This window comes from Micromys minutus (genome assembly GCF_963924665.1).
Source record: "Micromys minutus genome assembly, chromosome: 32".
Taxonomy (NCBI): Eukaryota; Metazoa; Chordata; class Mammalia; order Rodentia; family Muridae; genus Micromys; species Micromys minutus.
The window spans coordinates 24,680,055-24,700,125 of record NC_137967.1 but is presented as its reverse complement, the minus strand read 5'-3'; the positions used below and the strand labels follow the sequence as shown (position 1 = coordinate 24,700,125).

The 20,071-nt window shown below is 37.7% G+C and overlaps 1 protein-coding gene and 1 pseudogene across 2 annotated transcripts in view; both read right to left on the bottom strand.

Moving 5' to 3' along the window:
• Positions 1 to 20,071, bottom strand: part of LOC308413683 (NACHT, LRR and PYD domains-containing protein 4A-like) — a gene marked incomplete at both ends in the record, with an annotated part of 667,338 nt that overhangs the window by 179,546 nt on the left and 467,721 nt on the right. The gene's annotated exons all lie outside the window — the stretch shown is intronic.
• LOC308413345 (vomeronasal type-1 receptor 4-like) lies at positions 6,523 to 7,441 on the bottom strand (annotated as a pseudogene). The gene has a single exon. The product of its transcript is annotated as a vomeronasal type-1 receptor 4-like (transcript).

The window sequence follows — 20,071 nt, the reverse complement described above, 5'->3', positions numbered from 1 at the left end:
TACAATTCTCAGTAATCTTGTCTGCTTCATGATTTGCTTCAAGCTGAGGCTCAGCTTTCTGCTCCTGCTGCCACTCTTACCTGTGTCCATGGTGATAAATTCTTATCAGCTGGATCCATAGATGGCTTTTTTATAGAAATATACCATTCCTACTATAAGTTGCCTTGGTGATAGTGTCCTAGTCAATAATAGGAAAGCAGTTAATACAGAGCAAAAATAGAAACAGGAACTCTCTCTCTCTCTCTCTCTCTCTCTCTCTCTCTCTCTCTCTCTCTCTGTGTGTGTGTGTGTGTGTGTGTGTGTGTGTATTTGAGTATGCACATGCATGAGAACAATTAGCAAAACTGGTAAGATTAGACTAAGATTTTGGAAAGAATTATTGTTTGGGGTTTGAACAAAATAACAAATAACATTACCAAGCCTTTTCCAAGTCTTCTATGGAAAACACTAAGGCTTAGTTGGAATCAGTGGTATCGTACCACCATTATGAATATTGACATGAAACTGAAATTAACCATAGGTTGAGTGTAAAATTTATAGCACAGAGGTAAAAGCAGAATCTGCAAAGTAGCTCAGTCAATATTTTTGCAGCAAAAGTAGGACATGGGTTCAGATCTTCAGCATCTATATAAAAATGTTGATTGTGGTGTCATATGTCTGTAACCTTAGGGTCAGGGAGAAGGGTGGGGCCAGGAGGCTGCCTTAAGGCCAGCCAGTCTATGAATGGCAGGTTCATTATGAGACAGTGTCTCCAAAATATATGGTAGAAAACAGTTGACAACTCCTGATATTGATCTCTCATAGGCACACACATGCACACACAGAAAAACACACACACATGCACACACACAAACATATACACAATTACCAACAAATTATAATTGTGCCTTAATTTAAAATTTGTATGTGTATTTGGAAATTGCCTGCATGAATTTTCTGGCTTATATGCCAGAAGATAGTAAGAGATGCCCATCTAGAACAGAAGTTAAAGATTGAGTAAACTGAAGAATAGGGAACTAAACCTGGGTCCTCTACAAGTATAACCCATGCTCCTAATCACTGGGGATCTCTCCAGTCTGTGTTTTATGAAAGAGTCTGGAAGTTAAACAGGTGTCAGCATGTTATTTTATAGCACATATTTATATAGATATGTCATTGTGTTAGAGGAAACATCAGCATCTCCTGAACTTGGCCTTAGAAAAAATTCTGAAAGGAAAATGAGAATTTAGAAAGCACAGAAGGAAGGGTAAGGGTCTAGAAGGATGCTTCCTCAGTTAAGAGTATTTGCTTCTCTCACAGAGGATTCTGGGCAGTTCCCAGCACCCAGCATGGCAGCTTTAACTGCTGTAACACTGGTTTCAGGAGATCTGGTTACTGACTCCCACAGACCACCTGCACACCTGTGGTAAAAATAAACTCCCATAGCCACACACTCATAAAAAGTAAAGACTTTAAATCATAAGCATGAATTCATTAATGCTGTTTATGTTTTCTTTTTACGTCTTTCTAGACTGTGAATTACTGATTTTGATAATGAATCCCAGGCCTTCCTTTCTGCTGAGAAAAGGAAAAGTCGCATCTTGTGCGTCAGAAGCAGTTTGTAACCAGAAGCAGAAAACAAGTGTGCACATCATAATGCAGAAACATAAACCATGGGTGTATCTGTCCTCAATTCTTCTGAAGGAAAGTGAGGAGGATCTTTATTGTGTCCCATTGTATAATAAATTATAGATCACTAACATTTCAATGAAATAGTATATTTTTTACCTCATTCAGATGTGTTTGGAAGATAGATGTGGCGTTTTGTTTGCACTACAGTTTCAGACAGTCCATTCAATGACAATTATGCTAAAATGACCTCTTATAATGACATTTCCCCCACACTGGGTTCTTAAGCACCCAAATAAAGTGTTAAATATTTTTAAGTAGTGCTTTAGAATCTCTAGCAGGAGTTTTGCCTTTTGTTAGATTAATGCATAATTAGAGTAGGCCTAGGCAATAATGTTACCCTGAAAGTTTGTTGGGGAAGTTTTAATTAACTTTGCATAAGACACCCTTATCAGAGGCCTGAGAAAAGACACCAAGATAATGAAAATTGGTGAAGTTTTGTGTTAAAGAGTAACTTAGGCATTATCCAAATCTACTGTATTTTCATTTCAAATATTAATGCCTCATAAGTGTGTGTGTGTGTGTGTGTGTGTGTGTGTGTGAGTCCATGAGCATAGGTAACGACAATGGCCACAAGTGGACCTCTGATACATGGGAGTTGGAGTTTCACGCAGTTATGTGGTGTCTGCCATAGTTATTTGGCAGTGAACTTATGTCCTGCAAGAACAGTCTATGAGCTTAAGTGCTGGGCCAATAGCCTATCTTGCCTTACAAAGAGAATGGTAATACTGAGATCCTGAGGAAGACTGATCTAACTTGATTCTTAGTCCTACTAGCAATCAAGTTAAGGGTTATTCTCTTCTGCTTCTTTATCTAGACATTTAAAAAGCACAGTTTATTATTTAAAAAAAAAACACACTTTTATCATTCCTTTGAGAATTTCACAGCATGTACTTTGATCATATTTTCTCCCCGCCCCCCTGTACTTAACTCTTCCCAGATCCATCTTTCTCTTTCCACCCAACTTTGTGTCATCCCTTGCTTTAGCATCAATGTGTGTTATCCAAGAATACATGTGGAATTTTACCAGAGGATGGCCAAGGGCAATTCTTAAAGAAAATTGACCCATCCTCCCAGAAGCTGACAGTTACAGCTCAACAGATAGGAGTGGAATTTTCATGCCCATCTCAACTTTCCATGAGGGGAATTTGGTTTTACTTTAGGATTAAATAGGCCTTTTTCATGTAAAAAGCATGTTTTTATGGAAGTCACTCATTTCAAAGGTGATGGTAAACATTCAGCCTGCTCATTTTAAATCTCCCAGTATCCTGGGAAAAGAATAAAAAAAAAAAAAAAAAAAAAAAGGGACTGCTTGCATATCTAAAAGTGTGGCTTTACCCAGTTGTGGGTTCACAACCACCTTAATTATGAGCAGAGCAGACCAGCAAAAAAGGTCTCCAAAAGATAATTTTGAATTCAGATGCAGTTTTTCATTCTTGTCTCAAAAAAGATTAAGAAATACAATTTGATTGTCAGTTAAAACAAAACTGAGTCCCATTGTCAGCAGGAAGCAGTCATAATAATTACAGCCTTTTTCTCATTTATAATCAATCAACAGAAGGCTAGGACTGGTGTCGGGGGCACAAAAGCCCATATTTTACATCAAAGCAATGTTCTCTCAGAGTCCCTCAGTCCCTACCTGGCATACCCTGAGCCCAACCTTGACATGCCAGTCCAGAGGATGGGCTGCCCTTCCCCTAGAAATCTTACCTGTATATTCCAGACATTGTAGTCTCTAGCTCCCTTCTCCTTCTCTCCTCTCTCTGCTACTGTGTGCCCTTTTTCTTTTTCTATCTCCCCCTCTTCAGGTGGTAACTCCCCTGGCCTCAATTTCTGGGGCTAGTAAACTCACCACAGAGCAGTTTCCCAATGAACTTGTCTTTAATATAATCTCATCTGCCTTGAATAAGCTCATCTCACTAGAGGCAGAGAGCAATGCCCTTCTGGACTGCACATCTGAAATTTTAGAAGAAAATGGAAAAAAAAAAAAAAAAAACAGAAACCATACCCAAAAAATGTTGACAGCCAAAAGCAATCTCTGGGCTCAAAGCAATAAAATAGAAATAATGAGATTGTGGCTTTTTAAAGGCAAATGATGAATCAGAAAATAAACCTGTTATATAGTAACATATACCTGGATATGAATTTTAAATAAATAATGTCTAAGCTATAATCTACAGAAACAAAGGCTGAGAATAAAGGAAAATACTAAAGAAGACACATGTCCCTGGGAGAAGAAAATAGATTTAAAAGATGGACTGGAGCCAGGTGGAGAGAAAGAAAATGGTTAGGAGGTTCAGGTGAAAAGTAGGAGGGGAGATGGTTTGAGGGAGGGAATGAGAGGAGAGAATTTAAGGGATTTTGATGGCAATATGGCAATCTAGTTCAGTAGAAACGTGCTGTTTTATCAGAATGCAATCCTGCTGAAGTCTCCAAATAATGAAAAAGGAACCTCTACTGGCCATCTTATTCCCCAAACAAAATATCCAGTACTCAGACTGAGTTTCATCCCATTGAGTTGTTAGCCAAAAAGTCCCATGGAAATCCACAAACATACAAGGTTATTGTGAGAAAATAGAATACTCTCCACAAAGGGAAAAAAGGATCCCACTGATGTAGCCATCACACACACACAGAGGTTACTGAACAATGTGAGATCAAACTGGTGTATACGATACCAAATGTTATTCTGCAGTGTACCAAATGAGAAAAGTAAACATCAACCTATGCACAAAACCTGTGATCTATCTGTGGGGCTGCCCGAACTTTGTTTCTGCCACTGCTGTGAGATGCCAGGCTGGCCAAGCCAGCAGGGGACTGGCTAGGTGCCAAGGGGTTCAGGAAAGTTTCTGGTGACTGGCAGCAAATTCAAGAGAGCAGATCTTTTTCCAGCAGCAGTGTTACAGATCTTATGACAAAAGCTTTCAGACAATGGAATAATTCCTGCACACCTTTAATTTTGGACAGGTCGCATATACATAGTTTGGGGATGGTTCAGAGTCTGACAACAGGTACTTCCTATTGGCTTGGTCTGAAGGCTTGGGATACCTCATCTACATATTTGGGATTGTGGTTCTGCTTGTTTTGAGCCTACCTTAAGTGTAATCATGTCCTCACCTTAGGAGGAAGGTCCAGGGGCCTGACTGTTCTGTCCTGAGCCTACATCATGTCCTTACCTGCAGAGGAGTGACTTGTGGGGTGACTGATCTGGCTTGAGTCTATGTCACATCGTCTCCTGTGGAAGAGAGACTTGGGGTGTGACCTGTGCTACCTGACAGGGGACTATAGGGACTGGAGCTTCATGTTGGGGGGGGGGGTGACAGTAGGGCAATGAAGGCACAGACATTGCAGGGGTAAGCAGTCATTGTCTGATTTGAAGTCTAACACCATGATTTGGAATCCATACCTGATATTGCTTGGTAGAACAAAATCCAGTCTGCATAACCCAGGGACTTAAGATGTCCCTTCAAATCTCTCTGTTCAGAGGTCAGGGATCCATCAGAGGAGAATGCAGGAAGAAGTGGGGAGATGGAGGTGACAGAGGATATCAAGAGACAATGACCATCTATAAAAAGCTCATATGAACTCACTAAGGCTGAATCAGCAATCACAGGACTTACATAATCTGGTGGAGGTTCTCTGAATATACACTATCATTTTAGTTTCATACATTTATAGCACACCTGAATGTGAAAATATGGCTGTTGTATTCTTGTGCCTTCTTTTGAGGACCTTTTATTTCTCTGCTAGCTTGTCTTCTCTAACTTCCATATGCTAGCTTCTGTTTTACATTGTCATATATTGTGTTGTTATGCTTTGTGTATTTTCACAGAGACCTGTTGTTCTTTTCTAATGAGAGACAGAAAGGGAGTGGATAAAAATGACAGAAGAGGTAGAGAGAAACTGTAAGAGGTAGAGGAAAAAGAAGTTGTATTCATATCATGTTGTATGAGAAAAGAACATGTTTAATAACAGGGCAAAGAAAAAATACTGATAACCAATGCCAAGACAACTTAAACAAATCATTCATTTTCCATCAGTTTTGGTCCAAAATGAATAATATGAATAAAAGTTTTGCCCTCAGTGGCTAGGAATGAAGCCATCCTCCCAGCCTTTGTGGAGGACTGTTGCTACAAGGTTACAAACAACCAGCTACCATTGCTTCTGGCCAAAATGCAAACAAAGGCCTTGGAAATTATCACTTAAGCAGTTTTCTGGTGCTGGTGTAGACTATAACACCTATACTGGGGTGAGTACCACCTGAATTACAAGATTATTACCAGCCATGGTTTTGGTTTGCCTTGCAGTTAGAATGCAGTACCCACAAGATGTCTGTCTGTTCAGCAGTTTGGCAGTCAAGAATCTTGGATAGGATGAAAGCAACAAGAAGGGCAGATTTATGGATAGTTGGTTTACTAGCTTCCTTGCACAATAAAAACCTGTAGTATCTGTAAGGTGAAGAATACAATGAGCTAAATCCAGTATAGAATGAGTCAACTCGAGTCATCAGTCTCTATAATGGAACATTACCCAAAAGTTCATGTTCTTGTCATATATTTTGCTATTCATTTTGATAATTGTGCACACAAAGGAAATGAAATTAATCAACATGTTCAGGACTGAGAGGAAGAAAATCAAGCAATTAATGTTCTTGGCAGATTTGTCTTTATGATGCTTCCAAAGGATTTTGTGGTACTGATAGTCATTGTCTGGAAGACCTTTAAGAGGCAGGTGGTACAAACGAACACCCTGTGGTCATACTTGATGAATCTCAGAAATGCAAGGCACAACTCCACTCATGTCCTTTATTGACTCCTTAGGGTTAAGAGTGAATAAACAATTGAGCGGTAAGAGCTATGACAGATTCCTTTTTCTTAACCAGACCAAACTGAGTCTAGATACAATGGAGTAATGACTCATAAGAACAAATGGTGCAAAAGTGGGAAAACACAGAGAAGTGAGGTGATTGATGTTCATCAGCCACCAACTGTGTCCATGAAAAAGAGATACACAGCCTCTTAAGATGGAGGTAAGTGTACAAAAGGCTAGAAAAGTAGACACCACTGTGAGGATGTTCTGAGTATCTCTGGACTCTGGGGAATTTCAGCTGGAACTGTGAGTGCTACGAATGTGTTGAACCCTCTTCTTGTGTCTGTACAGAATGACAATCACAGAGACACTTGCCAAGGCAGTAATCACAGAAAAGAAGACTTCAGGGCACACCACCAAAGCTGTATAGAGTGAGTCACTGAAATCATCACTTCCTACAAGGGAACAATACCCAAAATCTCGTGTTCTTGTCACATTTGTGCTATTCCTTTTGATAAATGTGTACAGAAAACAAATTAAGTTAATCAGCACATGCAAGACCCAGAGGAGGGAAGTGAAACAGCCAATGTACTTGGAAGCTTTGACTTTATAATACATCCAAAACGATTTCTTGGGACTGATGGTTAGGGTTTGGAAAACACTCAAGAGGCAGATGGTACATATGGGCGTACCTCGAGCAAATCCTTGAAGGAACAAGAGGAGCTTACATTCTAATTGACTCAAGAACTCCTTCAATCCCCAAATTGCCATTGTCTGGGGCACACCTATAGAGAGAATAATCACCAAGTTGGCTGCCATTAGGTTCATCAAAATCAAATCTGTGGGCTTTAATGTACATTCTCTGTAGTAAAGGACTAGATAGTAGAAGGAAAACATTCCCCAGAATTCCAGTTGCAGTTTGTGATAGGAAAATAATTCTGATTGCCAGATTCCAGAAGACCATTCTGTGATTCAGGAGTTTTCTTTACAGCATAGCCACTATGTTTCTCTGGTCAAATAAATAATGGCTACTGGTTGTAGCCTGTGGTGAATGAGGACATCTTTAATCCATGGAATTACTAAAACGATATAAGATTCTCTATACTCACAAGTACAAGGCCAACCTAGAGCACATCAAAAACAAACAAACAAACAAAAAAATTCTCATCCCAAAAATTTTGAAATGAGTTATTACTTTCATGCTTGGTACTGTAGGATGACTTAGCACCTCAGAATGCACATATTGAAAATAGGAAATATGTCAAGTTTCCTAGAATGTGCAGCACTCAGGATAATATGATACTGGCCTATGAGAAAGGAGCCAACATAAACACACAGAATATAATACTTTTCAGAAAACACACACCAAACACACACACACACACACACACACACACACACACACACACACATACACACCAACTCCAGGAACAACCACAAAACTTAAATAAAGCACTTCTTTTTCCAACAAAATACGTTTATTTCTTATTTGGGAGTTTTACAAATTCACCCTGATCACATTCACTTTTACTTCCCACATCCACCACACTCCACTTTGACTTCACCTGAACAAAAGAATGTTTTTCAAATTGTCTTATCTGTATACTCTTTGGAGCACGGTCAGTTTTCTTTAATAAAACAATACTTAATGTATACTACACCTGAAATCAAGTAATGACTAATGAGAAATGCCTAACACCACTTAGACTATATCCCTAGTATTGTGAATGGACAAAGCTTTCTCTGTCTTCTCTCTGGTTGTGTGCTCTTGGGTTTTATATGAATTTGATCCTCTCTTTTCTAAATCCTTCATGAACTGATGCACAGAAAAGAACCTACCTCTGTTCTGGACAGTGGGGGTCAAGATGCTAACTCTATGCTTTGGATTCTGTACTACTGCTTGGTTGGTTTGATTCCTTATGCTAAATTCCAGTCAAGATGTAGCTTTTTCCAGGATCTTTGCCTTTAAAACCTAGATGTAAATATATTCTAGGATACTCCGTAGGAAAAATGTTTTGCTCTAGACAGTCATGAAGCCTGCTAAATACAGACTCTGGATGTGAAGACTTGTTGAGCAAAGTGGTCTTTTTGCTGCCATGAACTTGTATTTATTTTTGATCACTAAAAATTATGAAAATTGTATAATATATTAGAACATTGGTTCAAGTAAAAACATAATTAAGATCTGACTGTTATGAAAAATTATACCACATAAACATGTTCACGTGCATGCGTGCCTGTGTGTACGCACAGGCACACACACCCACGCACATAAACACACACACACAAACACACACATGCATGTCAGGAGTCTCAGTGAGAAGGGGCTTCTGGTATGATGAAATTTCCCAGATTCGTACATTCCAATAATCAGACTGACTAAGAAAAAAATTCAACATCTACAATAGTTGTTGGTTTACAACTCCATTTGTAAAACCCACACACAAGTAAAACGTGGTCTAACCTTGAAAATGCTACCACTGAACCACTGTAAGCCCACACACAAGTAAAATGTGGTCTAACCTTGAAAATGGGTCCACTCCATGTGCAGCTTATTCCTTTCAGAAATGTAACAGAGATCTGTTTTTGTTAAAGTTGAAGGGAACTCTTGAGAACCTTATAGTATTTTTCCATTCTATATACTGTGTTCCACACTATGCCTTGCCTGTGAAAATGCCTTGAGAGAGTTATTACTTTTGTTTTATTAGTTCATGTTATGAACAAAGAAAGAAAAGGAAGAAATGACAAAAGAAAGGAATTTGAGGAGAGAGGAAGGGAGGGAAACAAGGAAAGATACATGAAGAAAAAAGTGGAAGAAAAAAGGAAGAAGAAGAAGAGAGAGGGTAATTTAGCTATGGTTCTGGTTGAATGGAGCTGGTCTGGTAAATGTACCTGAAAATTATTAAATCATAGTTTGATACCATGATCCAAACAAATTCCTTTGATACTTGTGAACACTTATTCATAGTGATGTGTGAGTATACTTAAACATTGTTATAACAGTATCATAAAGCTGTTCTTTATATGTATAATACTCCATCTGATCAACATACACATAGGAAATAGTTCGTTTAGGATATACACTTTCAAAGAGAAAGCATGTGAAAAACCGATATTATTGAAAGCTTTGTTTTAGTTATTGTTCTTGTTAAGATTTTGTTTGTTTGTTTTATGCATGGTCTCTCCATGTTTCCTGGAATGTGCTATGTAGTCCAAGTTGAACTCGATCTCACAGAGATTCTCCTGCCTCTTCCTTCTAAGCATTAGGACTAAAAACACAACAGGCTACTAGATAATATTTTAACTTTCTCTATATGATGAATATAGATATATGAAATGTGAGATCATTCAGGATACACATTTCTCAAGAGGACAAGTGAAAACCAACATCCCTGGTATAAATGTTAATTTCATACAAATGGAGGTTAGAAATTAATACTGTGGCAGGATTTCTTTATCCTAGCTAGTTCTCCAATAGCCATAGAGACACTAAGCTTTAACACAATACCTGGATAGTCACTTGATCTATTTTAACACACTAAACTAATCTGGTTACCTCCTACCCAAAATACACAGGATACTTGCATTTGGGTCTTTCCATGCTTCAACTGAACACTTATGAACTACTTATTCTTTGTGACTCAAACAGAATCTTCTCTCCTCTCACCTCTCCCCCCATCCACCCCCTTGTCATTTCTTTGGCTGGTAGAGACCCAGTTCTATTGTCTCTTCTACTCGGCATAATCAGCATGTATTTGACAAGGCAAAGAAAAAAATGCTCCAATATGTTCAGAGCAGCCATATTTACAATAGCCAGAATCTGGAAAGAACCCAGATGTCATTCAACAGAAGAATGGATACAGAAATTGTGGTACATTTACACAATGGTGTACTACTCAGCTATTAAAAACAATGACTTCATGAAATTCCTAGGCAAGTGGATGAAACTTGAAGCTATTATCCTCAGTGAGGTAACCCAGTCACAAAAGACCACACATGGTATGTACTCACTGATAAGCAGATACTAGGCCAAAAAGCTCGGAATACCCAAGAAACAACTCACACAACTTATGAAGCTCAAAGAGAAGGAAGGCCAGAAGGTAGATGCTTCAGTTCTTCTTAGAAGGGAGAACAAAACACTCATGGGAGGAAATAAAGGGACCAATAGAGGAGCAGGGATTGAAGCAAAGATCATCCAGAGACTGCCTAACTGAGTATCCACTCCATATGCAGCCACTAAACCCAAGCACTTTTGCTGATGCCAAGTAGTGCTTACTGGCAGAAACTTGATATAAATGCCTCCTCAGAGTCCCTGCCAGAGCCATACTGATACAGAGGAGGATGTTTGCAGCTAACCACCAGACTGAACTGCGGGACCATAATGAAGGAGCTAGAGAAAGGACTGTAGGAGCTGAAAGGTTCTGCAGCCCCATGGGAAGAACAAAAGGATCAACTAACCAAACCCACCACAGTTCCCAGAGATTAAAACACCAACCAATGAGTTTTTATGGAGAAACCCATGGCTCCAGGTGTATATGCAGCAGAGGATAGCATTTTCTGGTGTCAGTGGGAGGAGAGGCCTTTGGTCCAGCAAAGGCTCATTTTCACAGTGTAGGGAAACTCCAAGGTGCTGAGGTGGAGAGGATGTTTGGGAGAAGGAACACCTTCATGGAGGCAATGGGATGGGGAGAGGGGATGGAACTGGAGAAAAGGGATAAGATCTGAAATGTAAATTCAAAAATATCCAAAAAAAAAAAAAAAAAGAAATGAGACAGAATATTTGTCACATAAGCATTTCAATGCTATGTCCAAACTAAAACAAGTTCTGAGAACAGAGAAATCAGCATTCATATATCAGATGACATTTTCTAAGTGCATAAAGGCATTATGCCTACACCTTAAAGCTTTTTCAAGTCTTACCTACCTCAAGTTGTTCTTCCTGAGAGAACCTGTACATTTTCAGAGGGATGACTCCAGTGGAAGAGACCTGCAACACCTATGTAGCTCAAAATATTTACTCACAATTATTGACATCTTAAAAGCTGCTATGGCATTTGATACTCCTTAATTGATAAAGAACAAGAACTATGTGTAAAACATGATTGGAAATTGAGGATTTGTTTATCCACATGCATTCAATGTAGTGAAATAAAAATCAATGTGGTTGGAAGGAATCAGAGATCAGCACCCACCACAGTATATCACCACTCCTGTGTTCAGATTTATGAGGTCACCTTGTTCAATCTGGAAATTTCTTTTTATCTTCAAAGCCATAGGATTCTGAAATCAAAATCAGAGTGTGGTTATATCCACTGAAAGAAAATATCACTGGTAAATATTCCCTTTATTTTATTTTGTTTACAGTTAAATGTATAATGGTAAATCTATTTTTCAAATGATTTATTTTCACTGTACGTATATCAAATGTACCATTCAAATTCTACAGCCTTTCTTACCTGATAATAATGTGGATCTACAGGGAACCAAAGACATAGACTAGTATAGTAGTTCCTAACAGTGAACATAATTCTATGCCACTCAGAGACTGAGACATCAAAACCTACCTTTCATGTGTCTCAGTATTGCTGGGCCATCTTCTATTATCTTTCAGTCCCTTATGTTCATTTATATATCCACCAGAAAGAACATGTTTCTAGTAATGACTAAGAGCCAGTAAGTCAGGAACCTATTTATCCTCTCTCTCTCTCTCTCTCTCTCTCTCTCTCTCTCTCTCTCTCTCTCTCTCTCTCTCTCACACACACACACACACACACACACACACACACACACACACGCACACACACACAAACACACATCTCACATTTCTTATATTGGCTCCTGACAATGTGTTAATCTGCATGCCTCAATTTCATTGCTTCCAAATATCTCACACTGACAAGTTTAGATTAATTTTCAGTGATATCTTAAGCCATCTTATGAGAGACCATTTCTTTCTTTTCCTAAAGGCCCTCAAAGCAGGCAGTTCAGGTAGAGAGTTTTCTCTAATTTTCACAGTACCCTTAAATGGGCCATGATAAATGTCCTTTCCATACTCAATGTTAGAGTGCTCCCTTTCTACAGATAACAGGTTAGACATCATGGATGTTTTCTTCTGTACACTCTCCTCGTATATGCTGTAAGCTAATAGAAATAGCAGGTATAATTTTTGATTAATTAAGTGTATAAATGGACAGTAGTAGTAACAATTTATGAAGCACTTTTATCCTCTCAGTTTATACCTTCTTCAATACTGATAACTGTCTGATATAAGCAGTAGTTTTATTTCCACTGTCAAGGCCAGAACCTAGAAACACAAGGTATAAGTGTTAATGTAAATCCAAAGGCTCTTACTGTCAGAGTGGAGGCCAGAAGTTCTGAAAATGGCTAGTGTGGTGCAAACACAGTCTTCTTAGTCTATGAGCACAAAGCCGTGACAGGGTTTCTGAACCATACTCCAGTCTTTTATGCAAATTGCAATATTCCCTTGATATTTTTTTCACTTTGTTGGTATTTATTGTATGCTGTTGGTTGTGGAAAGTTTTCATTATGAAAGACAGGAGGCATCAGACATAGTAAATAAAACTTGCTGCTGTTGCAGAGGACCTGGGTTTGGTTTTCAGTACATATGTGTTGGTTCACTACTGCCTGTAAGTAAAGTTAGAGGACATTTCTGTATCATCTTCTGTCTTCTTTGGAGACTGCATTCTCATAGTGTCTCTATATACATGCAGACAAAACATTCTGAAGGTAAAATAAAAGTAGATAATAAATTAATCATTCACATGAGTTTAAATTTTGACACAACAGTTTATTTCATAGGCCGATGACAAATACTAATATAGCTTTTGAGATATCAACAAAATACAGAGCTCTAAATATGATCTGACTGAAAGGAAGCTGTCCCACATCCCAGTTCACCTGACAAGAGCTGGTATTTATGTCATCAGGAAAATGCACTTTTATCATTTTAGAGTAAAGACTCCAGTGTTAATTGCAGTTGAATTACTAACACCATTATTATGTAAAATGTGCAACATGAAATACTAAAGTGTGTTGAAATAGCTTTAGATCAAATTATGTTACTAAAATATTTAAAATTTTCGACAAAGTACTTCTAGTATTAATGAGCCTATCATAATAAAATTCACGATGCACTCAAATAGAGAAGATACATATGACATATTGAAACAAACCTTGAATAAATGTAAAAAGATAAACGTTTCCAAGCTGAAATAAAGAACTAAGTATGGAGACAAACATGCTGAGGGGTAAAGCCTTGACTCTTCATGAATATGGCCCAGTGTCCATTAGCGAGAAGAAATCTAGTAATGGAAACCGTACACCAGATTATGATCAACATTAGAGTGTGACCAAACTCAAGACATATTTGGTTTCATTGCTGTAATACTCTACTACTTCCCTTCCGTGATCTCTTCCCAACTTCAAGAGAAATGTTTCAAACCAGTCATTTCATCGGGAATAATGCAATGTTACGGCCTCTATAACTCATATAGGTGCTGACAAAAAAAAATCACACAAAAATAGATTTCACTCCAGAACATGTTCTCATCCTGTATCTCTCCATGGTTGTCTGCTTCCTATATTTCCATTCTAATGTTTAATCTGTAAGTTCAGAACAATGCTATTATTTACACATCAGGTAAGGTGAGCTGAATTATCACATTGATGTATTACCCCAGTCCTTCAGCATATTCACAGACGGGCTGCATTACCCTGCTGTTCACCACAGTCACCCTCAATGGGGACTTATACTACAGTAAAAACAGAAAAGTACTGGCACAAGGTTAAAGACGTTTCTGTCTTTCTCACACACCTGTTAGCTGCTGAATTTTTCTTGTGTCTTATCTGTCTAGACAGTTCAAGCCAGAAATAAAGGTCTGTGACTCTCTGACTTTAACTCCCTCAAGATTGACAATTTTCATTTCATCTGCAGTGACAATGGCAGCAGTGGCTTAGGGAGACAATATCATTCTTGAACATTTCCCATTTGCTCATGTTAAAAGAGAGTTAAAAGTTTCTCATGAATGTCTCTTAAGGGACAATGTACTTTGAAATGGTGTTAACTTTTCATGATTCCTTGAGGATGACTGACTAGCTTTCTTTAGAAGGTTCTAGAGACTTTGAGGTCATATTAATGAAGAGTTTAGAAAAGTCTTTATGTTCCATTGAACTCGGGCTTCTCTGACTTCTTCCAAATAAAATCAATTTAATTCTTAAAAAATTTAGAACAATTAATACTTCAATATCTTTGAGTATTTCATTTATGTATAGGTGATTTAGACAAATTTACCCTTTATTAACCTGTAGAAATCTAAAATAAATAGAGGAAGAAGAAGAAGAGGAGGAAGAGGAAGAGGAGGAGGAGGAGGAGAAGGAGGAAGAGGAGGAGGATGAGGAAGAGGAAAATTATAACAATGACAAAGAGGAGGAGGAAGACTACAACTATGCCAAGAATGACAAAAAGATGAGGACAGGGTTGAAGAAGGGAAGAGTGTGTGAAAAGAGAGTCTGAAAGGTGAGATCAGGAAGTGGGGTAACATATGCGATATATTTTTTGAGTATTTTATTGAGTATTTTTGCATCAACTTTCATGAGGGAAATTGGTCTGAAGTTCTCTTTCTATGTAGAATCTTTGTGTGGTTTAGGAATGGGTGTAATCGTGGCATTGAAGAATGAGTTGGGTTAAGTTCCCTGTACTTCAATTTTGTGGAATAGTTTGGAGAGTATTCGTATTGACTCTTATATGAAGGCCTGATAGAATACTGCACTAAACCCATTGGGTCCTGGGATTTTCTTGGTTGGGAGCTATTTGATGGTTGCTTCTATTTTGTTAGGGGTTATGGGGCTATTTAGATGTTTTATGTGATCCTGATTTAACTTTAGTAACCGTTGTCAGTCTAGAAATTTGTTCATTTCCCCTAGATTTTCCAGCATTGTTGAGTATAGGCTTTTGTAATAGAATCTGATGATTTCTTGAATTTTCTCAGTTTCTGTGGTTATGTGTCCACTTTCATTTCTGATTTTGTTAATTTGGATACTCTCTCTGTGCCCTCTGGTTAGTCTGGTTAAGGGTTTATCAATCTTGTTGATTTTCTCAAGAACCTGCTCTTGGTTTTGTTGATTCTTTCTATAGTTCTTTTTTTCTGTATTTGGTTGATTTTAGCTCTGAGTTTGATTATTTCCTGCCATCTACTCCTCTTGAGTATCTGCTTCTTTTTTTTTTTTTTTTTTCACAGAGCTTTTAGTAGTGCCATCAAGTTGTTAGTGTATGCTCTCTCTAGTTTTTTTTTTTCTTTCTATTTTTTTTTTTTTTTTGAGGTGCTCAGAGATATGAGGTTTCCCCTTAGCACTGCTTTCATTGTATCACATACATTTGGGTATATTGTGCCTTCATTTTGGTTAAATTGTAAAAAGACTTTGATTTCTTTTTATTTCTTCCTTGACCAAGCTGTCATTATTTAACTGAGCATTGCATAACTTCCATCTGAATGTAGGCTTTTTGTTGTTTTTGTTATTATTGAAGACCAGCCTTAATTCATGCCGATCTGATAGGATGCATGGAATTATTTTGATCTTCTTGTATCTGTTGAGGCCTGTTTTGTGACCAACTATATGGTCAGTTTTGAAGAAGTTTCCATATTGTGCTTAGAAGAAGGTATAGTTTCTTGTTTTAAGATGAAATATTCTATAGATGACTGTTAAATCCATTTTGTTCATAAAGTTTGTTAGTTTGCTGGATATAGTAACTTTGTCTGGAACTTGCTTTCCCTTAGGTTCTGTATGATGCCAGTCCAGGATCTTCTAGCTTTCATAGTCTCTGTTAAAAAGTCTGGTGTAATTCTAATCAGTCTGCCTTTAAATGTTACCTGTTCCTTTTCTCTTACTGCTTTATGATTCTTTCTTTGTTTTGAGCATTTGTTGTTTTGACTATTTTGTGTTGGGAACAATTTGTTTTCTGGTCTAGTTTATTTGGATTTCTGTAGGCTTCTTATAAATTTGTGATCATCTTTTTTTTTCTTCTATAATTTTGTTAAAGATATTTACTGCGCCTTTCAATTGCTATTCTTTGCTCTTTTCTATACCTATTATCTTTAGGTTTTGTCTTCTCATTGTGTCCTGGATTTCCTGAATGTTTTGGCTTAGAATCTTTTCAATTTTTTATTTTTTTTCTGACTGTTATTTCCATGATTTCTATGTTATCTTCTGCTCCTGAGATTCTTTTCTTCATTTCTTATATTCTGTTGGTGATCTATGACTCCCGATGTCTTTCCTAGGTTTTCCAATTTCAGGGTTGTCTCCTTTTGCTTTTTCTTCAAGTTTCTATTTCTATTTTCAGGTTCTTAACCTGGTTGTTTGTGTTTTTCTTTAGCTTTTTAAGTAATTTCTGTTTCCTCTTTAAGGGCTTCAATGTGTTTCCATGTATACTCCTGGTTTTCCTGTAGTTCTTTGAGTGTATTATTTATGCACATCTCAATGATCTTCATCATTGTGAAGTATGATTTTTAAGTCTAAATCTTGTTTTTCTGCTGAGGTGGGTATCCAGTATTTGTGGTGGTGGGAGAACTGGGTTCTGATGTTGCCAAGTTGTCTTGGTTTTTGATTCTTATAGTCTTGTCATCTTGTTATGGGTGATGCTAGGTGATTTTGTTGTCTCTTACTGGAGCTATTCTTGGTTGTGGGTTTGTGGGCCTGTGGTCTCCAGGGGAGACTGTTTCTGGGTGTTCCTCTCTCAAGGTAGGTTGTGAATTCTGATGGCAGAGCCAAGTCCTGATGTACGTGGGCTGGGTCTTGCCATGGGCTGGAAGTGTGCACTCCTGGACAGTACTGCTCTTTTTACAGTAAGCATTCTGGGTGGCCTCTCTTGGGGTAGAACAAAGGCAGAAACAGTTGACTCACCCTTCCACTTAGGATAGAAAGAGCTTCTGCAGCTCTTTTGAGCTCCCAGAGACCTCTAGAAGTGAGGTATTTAATTCTCGTGTTTAATACATTTCAAATAGCAAGCTAAGCTATTGAAATTTGACAAAAATATGACATAAAAGAGAAGAAAAAGATAGAAAAAAGTCAACAATCTGTATTAGTAGATACACGATCCTATTTAAAAGAAACCATATAATATACTGGAAAATCTTCAGACCTACTTAAAATTTCTGGTTACAAAATCAATACAAATAACAATAACCTCAATATATACCAAAATGTATTACCAGAGTAAAATATGAATATATAAATATATATGACATTTTAATAGATCCCATAAAAGAATACCTAACAATAAATATACCCAAAAATATTTTCAAAAACACCTATTTTTTAAAGTTTTAGTTGGTTATTTTATATATTTACATTTTAAATGTTATCTCCTTTCCTGGTTCCCTCCTCCCATTTTACCTTGCCCCTCTTCTATGAGGATGCTTCCACTTTCACCCACCCAGTAACACCTCAACATCTTGCATTTTTCCTACACTAGGGAAATGAATCTTTACAGGACCAAGGGCTTCTCTTCCTATTGATGCCAGACAATGCCATCCTCTGTTTCATATGCATCTGGAGCCATGGGTCAGTCCATGTCTCTTCTGTGGTTGCAGGTTTAGTCCCTGGAAACTCTGGGGTGTATTGTTGGTTGATATTGTTGTTCTTCCTATAGGGTTGCAACCCCCTTTAGCTCGTTTAGTCCTATCTCTGAGTACTTCATTGGAGACCCCATTCTCAGTACAATAGCTGGCTACAGGCATGTGTATCTGCATTCATCAGGCTCTAGCAGAGTCTCTTAAAATACATCTAGATCAGGCTCCTGTCAGAAAGCTCTTCTTGGCATCCACAGTTTTATGTGGGTTTGGTGACTGTACTTTGGATAAATCACCAGGTGGGGAAGTCTCTGGATGACCTTTACTTTAGTCTCTGCTCCACACTTTGTCTCCATATTTCCTCCTGTCTTTGGGTCCCCCTTCTAAGAATGACTGAAGAATTCACACTTTTGTCTTCCTCCTTATTGAGCTTCATGTGGTCAGTGGATTGTATTTTGGGTATTTCAGAGCTTTTGAGCTAATATTCACGTATCAGTGAGTACATGCCATGGGTGTTCTTTTGTGAATGAGTTATTTCACTCAGGAAGATATTTTATAGTTCTATCCTTTTGCCTAAGATATTCATGAAGTCACTTTTTTCAACAATTGAGTAGTACTTCATTGTGTAAATATCATATTTTCTGTATCCATTCCTCTGCTGTTCTTTTCAGATTCTGGCTGTTATAATTAAGGCTGCTATGAACATAGTGGAACATGTGTCCTTGTTCTGTCTTAGAGCATCTTTTGGGTATAGGCCTATGAGTTGTATAGCTGGATGCTCAGGTAGCACTATGTCCAATTTTCTGAGGAACCATCACACTGATCCTGAGATTGATTGTATCAGATTGCACTCCCAACAACAAAGGTAATGTTCTCCTTTTTCTACATCCTTGCCAGCATCTGTTGTCATCTGAGGTTTGATGATAGCCTTTATGACTAGTGTGATGTAGAATCACAGTGTTGTTCTGATTTGCATTTCCATGATAATTAAGAATGTTGAAATTTTTCTTTAGTTGCTTCTCAAACAATCAATATCCTTCAGTTAAGAATTCTTTGTTTCACTACGTACCCGATTTTTAGTGGGGTTATTTGATTGTCTGGATTCTTGAGTTCTTTGTATATATTAGATATTAGCCTTTTACCAGATGTAGGATTGGTAAAGATTGTTTTTCTAATCTGATGGTCGCTGTTCTGTCTTATTGGCAGTGTCCTTTGCCTTTCATTAGATGCTGAAAAAGCATTTGAGAAAATTCTACACCTCTTCATGATAAAAGACTTTGAGAGATCAGGAATTCATGGACCATACCTAAATATAGTAAAAAAAAAAATATGCAGAAAACATGTAGCCAGCATCAAACAATATGGAGAGAAACTTGAAGCAACTTAACTAAAATCACGGGCTAAATAAGTCTGCCCACTAATCCATTCCTATTCAATATAGTACTAGAATTCCTAGCCAGAGAAATTACACAACAAATGGAGGCCAAAGAGTTACAAATTAAACAGGAAGAAGTCAAACTTTCACTACTTGCAGATGATGTGATAGTATACTTATGTAAGCCCAAAAGTTCAACAAGAGAACTCCTAAACAACTTCAGCAAAAAGGCTGGATATAAAATTAACTCAAACAAACCAGTAGCCCTCCTCTACTGAAAGAATACACCGGCTGATAAAGAAATTATAAAAATGACATTCTTCAAAATAATCACACATAATATAAAATACCTTGGTGTGATTCTGGCCAAGCAAGTAAAAGATCTGCATGGCAAGAACTTCAAGTCTTTGCAGAAAAAAATAATCAAAGAAGATCTCAAGGTGGAAAGATCTCCCATGATCATGGATTGGCATGATTAATATGGCCACAACTTTGAAAGATCTTTTCTCCATTCTCTGCTCCTCTATTTGTCCCTTTATTTCCTCTCATGAGTGTTTTGTTCTCCCTTCTAAGGACTGAGGCATCCAACTTCTGCCATTCCTTCTCTTTAAGCTTTATAAGTTGTGTGAGTTGT